The sequence below is a fragment of the Protopterus annectens genome, chromosome 6.part0, assembly GCF_019279795.1.
Source record: "Protopterus annectens isolate FY-2018-M chromosome 6.part0, PAN1.0, whole genome shotgun sequence".
Classification (NCBI taxonomy): domain Eukaryota; kingdom Metazoa; phylum Chordata; order Ceratodontiformes; family Protopteridae; genus Protopterus; species Protopterus annectens.
The window spans coordinates 1,047,995,388-1,048,005,834 of record NC_056737.1 but is presented as its reverse complement, the minus strand read 5'-3'; the positions used below and the strand labels follow the sequence as shown (position 1 = coordinate 1,048,005,834).

Genomic DNA, 10,447 nt, shown 5'->3' with positions numbered 1-10,447 from the left:
GGCTTTCCTTGAGGAAGGTATCATCGTCAGAGATGATCCTGGAGAGGCGGATGTACTGCCCTTTGAGCACATTCTTCTTCATAAAGAAGGGGTGCTGACTATTGAAATCCAGGAAGTTGTTCCTGTAAGTGTTCTTCCAGTACACATTGGAGGTAAGGCTGCCAGTGCTGGGGTCAATGGTTAACTGAGTATCAAGGAAGGAGATGAGGATCCCTCGTCCTGAGACTACAAAGTCTAGGTATGGGATGCTGTTTGTGAGTGCCATGTGGAAGGTGTCCAGCTAGGTGTTGTCCCCCTCCTACACAAAAAAATATCATCAATAAAATGACAATATAAGTGGGCTTTGTGGAAGCCTTGTATATGGGTCAAAGTCTCCTTCTCCCATGTGCTGAGGACTAGGTTGGAGAAAGAGGAGGCCATTTTGGAGCCCATCACCACCCCCTTGGTCTGTAGGTAGATGGCTCCATTGAAGCAGAAAAAGTTGTTTTTAGAACCACTGTGGTTAACGCTATAAGCATTTCAGTTTTAAAAACACTGAATTTAGCAAGCTTGATGAGAAACAGTTCTACCGCTTCCAGACCTTCCCTGTGGGGGATGTTGGAGTACAATGCTACTGTGTCTAGCATTACTAACATGCATTTTGAGAAATATATATATATATATATATATATATATATATATATATATATATGTATATATATGTATATATGGGTCTGCTTGATATGGTCGACATTTCACAATGTTGAAATTCATATCACCGAGACCATATGATTGACATTTGAAATGTCGACCATACAAGTAGAAACTAAAAAACAAACGTACCTTAATGCTGCTAGCAGGGGGGCTCCGGCCCCACACCCCCCAGAACTTAAATATACCAACTCCGAGATTGCACTACAGTGCAGAAGTGGAAATCTTTCCATTCCGCACTGTAGGGAGATGCCGGTTCCCCATGGTTGGCATTTCAAATGTCGATCATATGGTCTCGGTCATATGAATGTCGACATTGTGAAATGTCGACCATTCGAAGGGGACCCATATATATATATATGTGTGTGTGTGTGTGTGTGTGTGTGTGTGTGTGTGTGTGTGTGTGTGTGTGTGTGTGTGTGTGTGTGTGTGTGTATGTGTGTGTGTGTGTGTATATATATATATATATATATATATATATATATATATATATATATATATATATATATATATATATATATATATATATATATATATATATCCCAAAATTTAGATAATTTAGATAAAAAAACTCTGGATTTCCATTGCTCTATAATATTATATTTATAAATACATATTGTTATATACTCCTGTCTATATATCCCAACATTTATACATATTCATAGGTAAGTAGTAGACAACCAGTCTGCAGATTATACCAAGCTTAACCAAAAAATATATATATATATATATTTAGACTTTCCATCTACTCTGTATGACAGCAAGACAAGCCAGAGAGAGGGAGAATAGAGGGCTGCCCATCCAATCATCTAGGTTTACTTTAGAGGTAGTAAGAGTGCTACTCTGCTAGACATGAAGGGGAAGTTTGGTCCAGAGGTGAGGAAAACATTGGGATATGAATCTATCACACCTGTGTGTCTAATTTATCTGGTGATGAAGGTTTATTTCCTTTAACTGGGTATTTGAGGTATCATTAGTTCTTTGTAGGAATAGCAGGTTAAATAAGGTTGAATCTTTCATGGTTCGAAAGGTTAGACACAGATCTTTATGGAGGAGTCTGTAAGAGACCAAGTACAAAGAAAGGGCTGCCACTCTCTCCTTATAACTAAGGTTTTTGAGGCCACTGATCTTTTTAGTTATGAATTTCAGAGGTTGATCGAGTTGTCTGATATGTTTAGATAAATACATGCCAAAAGGTGCATTATATTCAATAATGGGTCTGATAATATAGGAGTAAAGGGAGGTTAAGACATCTTTGGATCTAGTGGAGATGCCTTTGGAAATTAGATGATCCAGATAAAAAGCTTTCCAAACTACTGCAGAGAAATGATGGCCAAATGATAACGAATTATCAACAAGAGTGGCCAGATCCCTTTCAACGATGTTTGATTGGAGGGATGCATCTCTTATACAGTAAGGGAAACAGTTTTGTTTACCAAAATGAACTACGCTACATTTTTTGACATTTAATTTGATTGCTCTTGCAGCAATTGGTAACATGCTCTAACCCATGCTGGAGCAATTTTGAGTCAGTTGAAGATCAAATAACAGCACCCACTTTACAGTTGTCTGCAAACTTAGTTAACCACAAACCAGGAGTGCTGGCCTGAAAGTCTGAGAAATATATATATATATACCAGATAGGAAGGGTCCAAAACTGAGACCTGTGTTATATCACTGGTAAGTTTTTTGGCTTCAGAAGTGGAACCTGTGACTCTAACCACATGGGTTCTGTCAGACAACCATTTAGGTATCCACTGCTCAACATCAGGATTTATATTCAGATTTACAAGTCAGTCAATAATGCCTGCATGGAGAATAGTGTAAAAGGACTTGGTGAGGTCTAGATATGCTGTACATGCTATATAACCACCATCAACTGCTTCTTTTTCATAAAACATTAATGAGAATAAAGAGGCAGGACCTTTCTTTCACAAAGCCAAACTGATGAGGGTTCAGGGTTAAGAAATGTTCAATGTCCAGATTAATGAGATCTGAGATATGCATTCCATAACTTTAGATGCTACTGAGACTAATGAGTCTGTATTTACCAGGGTACATAGTTGGGTCACCTTTGTGTAATGACATTATAATAGCTGTTTTCCAGGCTTCAGGAACATGTAATCAGTGGAGAGATTTATGATACATATGCATAAACATATATTTATTTTAATCATTTGTGACCAGGGTAAGTCCACTAGGCATAAATGGCTGCTTTCAGTAATTACCCAGGAGTATTGCTTGGTTAAGTGACTTGCTCAGAATAATACTGTTGACAAGTGGAGAATGACAGCATCAAACCTAGGATGAAACTTATCAACAGTGCATTGCCTTAACCCTCTCTGTTTTAAATTGCCTTGTGAATAAACTTTCACAAATATTGGCCAGCTTATTGGTACAGCAGTTAGTTCTACATATGTGATGCCTGTCCTCTAATTTTAGAACAGACCCAGGGTGAATGTTGTTTGATAACTGTGTGGAAACAGTTTCTTTTCTTAACATAGTTGTATTTTCTGCATGGGAAGGATGGGCAGATGTTACAGTTACAGTGAGGAAGATGATGATGTCCATCCATGCAGCTCCTCCATTTCATAGGCAGACGTATATGATGTCTGCCATTGGCTGATGCCAGAAATATAATAATGTTAGTAGAAAGAGCAAGAACCAACAACAAAAGTGGCAATCTCAAAGGGCAATGATCAGTACTTTCAGGTCTTAATGATGGATGTATGTATCTTTAACAACCTGATGAGACCAGCCTACATTTCCTCTATGGAGTAGGTTAGAACTCCTTATTTGGGTTCAAACTGTATTGTCTTTAAAGCGGCAGCCCATCCTAAACAGAGAACATACTACAAACAGAAATGCACCACAACCATCTTTTAATTCATAGGACTGAAACCAGAAATAAGTGATTACTTTCTTCTTTTGAGAATGACTAATTCCTTTCAGTGTACTCAGTCAGGTCTGAAACAGCATGACTTAAACAATGGTTCAGCTTGAGTGCCTGCCTTATGATTCAGAAAACTGAAAGAGATGAGCTTTGCCAACTGAGCAAAAACTATCACAAAATGGAACTCTGGTTGTTTCTTGTCATTGGACTTACAGGAACAAAACTCATGATGTGTGTGATATTTTAGTACTCTGTCCTTTAGACTATGTGTCAGGGAACAGTGTACAAAATGGGATAAGGGATAACAAAGTCTGTCAATAAGTGCACACTGTGGCCTGTAGGATGGGTGGGGATGGGAGAGGATAATAAAGCTGAATTTTCACCTCTTATGTTCTATGTGTGTGTGTAGCATATCATGACAGCACACTGTAAGACATGCTTTTATACAGCAGGACCACCCCTTTGCCCACAGACTCACACTGCAGATAGGTTATACAGCACACATGGTGGTAAGGATATGTTACTGCTACTAGATGTTCTGGATCAGTAGCAGCATGAATTCTGGGACTGCACTGGACTGAACAGGAAAATACTCAGCATTTATAAGTCATGGGGTAAACTTCCATCCTGTAATGCAATACATCATGGCCATGGATTTCATGTCTTACTACATTTTTTGCCTTCCAATGTAATATTCCACGGACAATGTAACAACAGTTACTAACATTAATTTACATTTCTCTCACTCAGCTTTTATGTATGCACATTGTATCAGTGATATTAGCATTGTTGTCATACCTCTCAACCTCTTATTGCAAGAAATCTCGACAAAGCCTAACAAAATGGGGAAACAAAGACCCAAAAATAAAGACAGATGTTAAATATTACTGTTATAAACGTAAAAGTTGCTAGAGTAACAGGGTTTGTGTTAACATACAGTTTCTGAAGGATTTGAAGTCTGAAACTCAAATGTATGTCATTACTTAGTGACTTCAGTCCTCAGATCATCCCAGTGATTTGTCAGAAAACCACAAATTTTATGACGAACAGACCAAAAATATGAGTTAGAAATCTGGACATTCTGTGAGACTCTGGACAGTTGAGAGGTTTATTCTGTCACTCAGCATTAACTTGTATATGATGACAGCTCATTAATAGCAGGGGCTAGCACTCATTTTTGTGGAGTGCTGTCTGTGGGATACTTCAGATACATTAAACCAGGTGGGAGTGCCAGTCTGCAGTTTTAACTCATATTTAATACCAGCCCAGATGCTAATATTTCATAGTATATCTGTAGCAGAGTTTTCTAGTCCAAGACACTGTTCATTCCTTAGCTTTTGTCTGTGTTTTTTGCAGACTTACAGGTATGCATCAGTGAAATGTTTTTTATAAGTCCAGTGATAGCCTTGGACATAATGTCATTGACCTGTCTCCTTTTACAGTACATTCACTGTGGGGGTCTCAGTTTCATTCAAGTCAAATGCTGCAGCAATTAGCCATGGTTGTTCATCACTGTCTGGAATTTCCATTATATTGGTCTTTTTATCCTAATGGTTGGAAACCCAAATATGACCACTGAAGGCTTTGGTTTTCAAGATTCCTCTAGAAACCTCTCCTTACATTATCATCTTGTTCTGCCTTGGTGTCACTCCATGATCATGCATAGTAAAATAGTACACTGCTTTAACAAAAAAAGCCATATTTACTTCTTTGTTTCAAGGTTTTGAGATTTTGGGACTGCTAATTAATAATGTCTTATATGTAGCCTGGCATATTACATGTGCATTGAACACTTGCATAGTTTTTTTTTTTAATTCAGTGCCTCAAATGATAGTACACTCACCTTTGGTGCTGGGAGATTGGAAGGCGATGGGTTCTATTCCCACACCAGGTACTTGGCTTCATTTCAAGTTTGACATTGCCCAAAGCAGGTACTTGGATTAATTTTCAGTACTGACATTGTAGTACAACATAAGTGGGGGATGCTGCACTCCTGAGTGTGCCATTCTTTGGATAAGATATTAAACCAAGGTCCTACTTGGTTGTGTTGTTGACAGCTCAGGCAGATGTAAAATATTCTGCTGGACTTACTGAAAAAAGAGTAGGAAATTCTCCTGATGTCCTGGCCAAATTTTGTATAGTCAGTATGAATAACACCTCAGCTCTCTTGAAAAAAGGACACTGGCCTAGTCGGATTAACCTAGTTAACAAAGAGTGGATAACTAACTAAATCAATCAGTAAATAAAGTAATCACTTAAAGCTAGTTTTTATAGAGGGCAACCCCCATAGCCTACAGGAAGAGATGCCTTTCTTCCATTCAGTCCCATCACAGATATTGATAGCAGATGGCCTCAAACTGTTTGAGCTCGACTTGTGTCCCTTATGATCCAAGGAGTGAGGTGGACCCCAACGGGACCCTCATTTCATAAATATGAAGAAAAGGAGAGCAGTAACTCTGGCTTTAAATGCAGCAAAACAATATCTTCACTCAGGTGCCCTGCAGATAAACCTGAACAAAAGCACAGTCCCTTAGTTCATTCAAAAACAAGAGGATTGTGTACCTGTCTACCTGTAGGCAAAACAGGTAGGAACATTTGAGAATAAGAAATGGATAATAACTATACATTATAGGCAGTATTACTTGCAGTCAAGACAGCTCTTTAGCAGATTCTTTGAGCAGGTCAGTAAATGACTCATGAATTAAATTAGTTCAGTTTTCTGGGGGGAGGGATTTCATAACAGATGAGTATAGGTCCCCCCTCTAGTAAATCTGTTTGCAACAAAGAACTGTAAATAGATTATCATGCACCAGCTTTGCAGTCATATGAGAAAAATATTTTTGTTATGCAGAAGAAATTGACTGAAAAAAAACAGGCTAGAACACCGTCACTAGCGAGAAGCTATCCTTTTCTTACAATATTCCTTTAAGTGTCTCTCCCACAACTTGTCACAATGCTGTGTACCTTACACACTGCATTTTTCAGTTTGATCCCACAATGGTGAATGTACTGTAGTGTGTTCATCATACCACTGTTCTTTTTGTGTTAATCCTGCAATGACCCGGATACCATAGCAGCCAGCCTACCTTATCTGAAGAGCTAAAATAAATTGTATTATGAGTGAATGCTATGGGGCGGGCTCAATGTGCCTTTTCCTTCACTAATTACTGAGCACATTAATTAATTAATGAAGGAATAACTCACATCATGGTATCAGAATAAAATCAGATCCTGTAGCATTTAATTATGCTGTCATAGTCCAATGCATCCATGGAGCATAGAAGGAAATTATTTAACCTGAGAGCTCAGATCTAATTGCATAGTTTTGTAGCACCTTTGCTTAACCCCATGCTCTAGTAACATAACAGTATTAGACCCTTTGCATGATCTAAGTTGAACACGACAGACAATGACATCATTCTTTGTGACAACTGACTTAAAAGCAAAGCTATTGGCTGATCATGTCATACTTCAGTACACTGGAGTTAGACCATGAGGCTTATGTATGCAACTTTGAAATATAACATTGTATCAGTGCCCAGTGATTCAATTACATTTTATGAGCACCATAGAATAAAGCTTCCAGAATACTTTGATTTTAATATTCAGGTTTCATTAACTGAAATTAACCCATTAATCCCTCATTGCATGCAATAAAACACATATTTAGAAAGATATATATTTTCTCACAGTAGCTTTCCTTTAAAGTGTTCAAAACTTGTATACCACACAAACACACACACACACACACACACACACACACACACACACACACACACACACACACACACACACACACACTAGCTTAAGACTTTTATTTATCTATTTGGAGCAGGCAGGTGGACTGGATTACATGGGCCCTCTTCTGTTAAATCTAGAATATAAAAGTAGTGAAACAAAAATTAGTGTAAACAAAGTACGTAAAGTATGGGACATTATAAACCACCAAACAAATGGATGAGAAACACCAAATAGGTGTGCATTATGCTACCCGATGTAGTTGTTAGAGGCATCAGAAGAAGTAAGCATATGAATAATAGGGTCTATATTAGAACATCGAAGTTTCAGAACTTCGAATGTTCTAATATCGACACCTAGTAACTGAAAACTGATAAGACCAAAAATTTAGAAAAGCTAATTTTTTCCTAGGGAAAAAAATTGCTGTTCCAAAACACATACACACAACACAAACACACCAAACAAACAGCAATCCACACACATACACCTAAAATCTTACATCTAAACCTACACTAAACTGTACATACACCACTATCTACCCACTTACCTTAACCCAAACCCTAACCCTAAAGTCCGTCACTATCACACACACATCTGAAACTTTGATGTTCTAATATAGACCTGAATAATACACTAAATTAATAGTGCATAATAAAAGTATAGCCCTATATTTACAGATATGGGAGGGAATGTTTATTTTAAATAAGAAAAAACACATGGTGGTAGTGTATATACAGGTAGTCTCCGCTTGCAGTTTTGTTAATGTTATTGTGTCGTTTTGAGAGTTCACATTAAACTAATATTCTTAGCCTGCCATCAGTGTGTTGGGCTTTTTTTTTGTTTTTTTTTTGATTCATTTCACACCAACGTTTTTTTTTTTTTTGAGGGCAGCCTTTATGGTACAGCAAGCCGACAGACTTTTTTTTTTTTTTTTTTTTTTTTTGAAGGAGAGAGGAGGAAATTGTGGAATGTATATACAGGTGTAGAAGCAACTGCCTATTTTATGTAAAAAAAGGCCAAGGACTATATAAATTATGTAAGACAGAAATTAAATTTGGACAACAGTAAAGCTTTTAGAATGTTAGGCTAATTATTTAACAACTACACAGTCGTGTTTGGGGATGTGGCTATAACACTAAATTGTAGTCCTGGAATGAGAAGGAAACCCACTGCCATTTTCTCAGACTTTTGGCTTTCAAAGGTGGAGTGCTTTGGCTGTAAGGTCTCATATAGGACTTGATAATAGTAATTATATCTGAATTATATGCAGATGGCCAAGATCTAAATAAACTGATTTTGTTTCTCAGATTTACGCATGTTGATGATGCTGCTTTTTAGCACTTAGGAGGTATAAAAAGTGGTCATACCATTTTTATTCTGCAAGAATTACATTAGCGAGATGATGAGTCATAGCAGATGGACAGGGAGTTTCAGATATGTGGTATGTGGAGCAGCTGACATGGCAGTAGCAGTGGGACATAAAAACAAGAGATTATTAGGTGGTCAGCAGGGTCAGTGATAAGGTGAAACAGGATAAGAGAAAACTTTTGAAAGAATAGAGGAGATTGATACCCTGAGAAGGAGTTACAAAAGTCTGGTGAAGTTTTGGGGCCTGGATGTGAGGATGGTGAGTTTGAACCTTTATTGGCCTAGCGAGAAGCAGTCAGCCACACATAAGTACCTGCAGTGTTCTGCAGTAGAAAAGATTGTATGTATACCTCACAACCCCTTAGTGCAAGAAATCTGGACAAAACCAAAAAATATTTGAGTTGGGGCAAAGATCTATAATCAGGGACAGATTTTAAATATTGTTCTTATCGACTTAGAAAGTTGATAGAATAATGGGTTTTGCATTAGCATGCATTTTTCAGAAGGATATGAAGTTTGGAATTAAAAATGTGAGGGTGTGTCATTATTTAGTGCCATCAATCTTCAAAGATTTGTCAGAAAAAACATACATTGTATGAGGAACAGACAAAAAATGAGACAAAAATCTGGACATTCTGTGAAATTCTGGATAGTTGAAAGATATATTGGAGTTGACCGTAAATGATAAAGATAACTGAAATGTCACAGTTTAGCTGCAGCAACCCTCCTTATGGCCAGAACAAGATAGCTGCTGGTTCATAGTTTAGACACTACAACATCTACCAGCTTTCATCATGCAGTAATTGAGGTGGTGGAAGCCTGGTCATTTCAAACCTCTTAATAACCAGAACTAGATAACTGCTAGGTCATACTCTGGCTTGTGTCAGTACAACAGTGACCATCTCTCTGCATGCAGTAATCAAGGTGGTCATTTCAGGCCAAGACAGCTACATACAGAAAGCCATTAATGGATAATGAGGAAGTGTTATAGAAAGAAAGAAATAGTACAGGAAATTATTCAGAGACAGTGTTCAGAATAGAGTATAAGGCAGATTAGTGTGGCAGAATGTTTGAAACAGAGTATTACAACTATATGTTAAGTAACGCAAACATGATATTCACTTGCAAATAGCTGCTGTCAGAAATTGTATTTTCAAACATGGACATCATAAGGAAATATCAGGTCGCTGTAAAAAGAGTGGTTGCCAAAATTATGCTCACACAGTCATAATAACTAGATATTTTTAATGGCATCCTGTACAGAGTTCCAGTAACAGCAAAATCAGTACAATGATAAAACTAGTAAAAGAAAACTAAAACTTCTGTATGTAGCAATTCTGACAGCAAGTAAACAAGGAATAAATGTCTAGCTTACCTGAAGGAGGGGAAGCTTCAATGAGCTGCATCAGTCAGTATTCGGATGCATTCTAATCTGATATTTATTGGGTCTGACTGAGGAACCTGTGGGCATTAGCAGATCTGATTAAAACCCACGTTTTCCGCAAGAGTTGTCAGACAACCCCACAGTTATGAAATGGAAGTCTGAATCTTGATAGTTAATTGCAGAAACTTCCTTAACTTACATAACTGATTAGACTTGCAAAACCAACATACAAAAATTGGACAACATGACATGATCATAGCAGGAAATGATCTGAACTGCTTAGTGCATTTCAATAAAAAGAACATTATTAATTACTACTCTTTTTGTACTATTTGATGAAATTCTATGCTGCCTAAGATTAGTTCCATACCATA

At 37.5% G+C, this 10,447-nt stretch overlaps 1 protein-coding gene across 1 annotated transcript in view; it reads right to left on the bottom strand.

Annotated features, from left to right (window-relative positions):
• LOC122804088 (lectin-like) overlaps positions 1-10,151 on the bottom strand; it is a 59,594-nt gene extending 49,443 nt beyond the window's left edge. Inside the window, exon 1 of the mRNA XM_044073748.1 lies at positions 10,065-10,151. The gene's annotated coding sequence lies outside the window, so the exon portion shown is untranslated. The remainder of the gene's footprint in view (positions 1-10,064) is intronic.
• Between the last annotated feature and the right edge of the window lie 296 nt (positions 10,152-10,447).